The sequence below is a fragment of the Cebus imitator genome, unplaced genomic scaffold, assembly GCF_001604975.1.
Source record: "Cebus imitator isolate Cc_AM_T3 unplaced genomic scaffold, Cebus_imitator-1.0 Scaffold348, whole genome shotgun sequence".
NCBI classification, from domain to species: domain Eukaryota; kingdom Metazoa; phylum Chordata; class Mammalia; order Primates; family Cebidae; genus Cebus; species Cebus imitator.
In genome coordinates this window covers 798,719-800,755 of record NW_016107663.1, presented here as the reverse complement: position 1 = coordinate 800,755, position 2,037 = coordinate 798,719, and positions in this window count along the sequence as shown.

Below are 2,037 nucleotides of genomic sequence, written 5' to 3'. Positions count from 1 at the left end.
GAGACGGGGTTTCACCGTGTTGACCAGGATGGTCTCGATCTCTTGACCTCGTGATCCACCCGCCTCGGCCTCCCAAAGTGCTGGGATTACAGGCTTGAGCCACCGCGCCCGGCAAAACAGAATTCTTTACTGCACTTGCACGCTCACCTGTCTCATCATCCTACCAAATCTGCTTCTTTTCCTCCTCAGACAACCCCAGAGAGCTCAGACATCCTTAAACTCCATGTAAGCTCATGATGTTAAAAACAGCCAGAGGGTGATTAACTCATGAATCCCCAAGTGTGTTCTCAGATCATCCACAGGAACCAAAAAGCAGTGAACTTTTCCAAATGCACAGGAACAGAAGTGGAAAGCAAGTGATTTAATCAAGACACCACAGAGATTAAAGGTAAGCATCTACTTACCACGTGAATGAGTGTTTGTCTTATTTTGATCTCTGTCTTAACCAACTATACAAAATTCCTATGAACTGAGAAAAGATTTATTATACTCCCTTGTGAAATCAGAGGTACTAGATTAACTGAATCCATAACTGCCAAACTGTGAAACACAACTAAAGGCTAAACTATGAAGCTTCAGTTTTATTTCAGGCAACCTCCTGACATAAACACAATCTAGATAAAAAATAAAGCTCAACAACATACACACATCCCCAGAAAATCACACAGAACACCAATACATAGAAAGGTGGGCCTGCTTCCTATCCACAACACTGTCAAGCTTGCTCTGGTAAATGAAAGCCAGGAAGCTCATCCCTGAACAGGATGAAGAGGGATGAATACAAGAACAAGGAAGCACTTCTATGAAGAGAGTTTGGAGTGTGTCTCTGTGTATATATGTACTCACATTTTTAGTCTCTTAGGTGTGTGAAAGGAAAATAAATCTTGAGGCCCCTAAATCACTAAGCTAAAGGGAAAAGCCAAGCTGGGAACTGCTTAGGGACAACCTGCCTGTCACTGAGATAGATGCATAGCTGATTGCCTCCTTTGGAAAGGCTAATCAAAAACTCAAAGAATGCAAGCATTCCTCTCTCTCACCTATCTGTGACCCAGAAGCTCCTTCCAGCTTCAAGTCTCCTTCCTGTCTTTGCTTCAAGTTGTCCTGCCTTTCTGGACACAACCATTGTACTTCTTACATACGTTGGCTGATGTCTCACAACTCCCTAAAATGTATAAAACTAAGCTGTGTCCCGACCACCCTGGGCACATGTCATCAGGACTTCCTGAGGCTGTCTCAGGAGTGTACATCCTGAAACTTGGCAAAATAAACTTTCTAAATTAAATGAGACTTGTCTCAAATTTTCAGGGTTACAAACAATACCGGCAAATCAGGAGACCCGCTGAAGGGAAAAACAAGGTAGTCTAACTTTATTATGACTACAAAAATGAATCTGGTATATCCATACAATAGGATATTACTCAGCAAATAAAAGGAAATGAACTACTGACACAAAAAACACCATGGATGAATCTCAAAATAATCACGGTGAATGAAAAAAGCCAGAAAGAAAGAATATCTACTGTATGATTCTATTTATATAATAGTTAGAAAATGAAAACTAATCTATAATTACAAAAAGCTTATCAGTGGTTGCCTGTGGATCAGAGGCAGAAAGGAGACAGTACTAAAGGGTACAAGGAAACTGTTGGGATGCCAAGTACGTCTATTATCTCTAGTGGTGACAGCTCTATGGCTGTATGAAAACATCTAACTTTACACTTCTAATATGTGCAGCTTGGGTGTCACTTGGCTCCTCAATAAAGCTGCTTAAAATTTCTTGATAAAAATAAGTTCACATTGGCCAGGCACGGTGGCTCACGCCTGTAATCCCAGCACTTTGGAAGGCCGAGGCGGGTGGATCACGAGGTCAAGAGATCGAGACCATCCTGGTCAACATGGTGAAACCCCGTCTCTACTAAGAATACAAAAAATTAGCTGGGCATGGTGGTGCGTGCCTGTAATCCCAGCTACCCAGGAGGCTGAGGCAGGAGAATTGCCTGAACCCAGGAGGCGGAGGTTGCGGTGAGCCGAGATCGT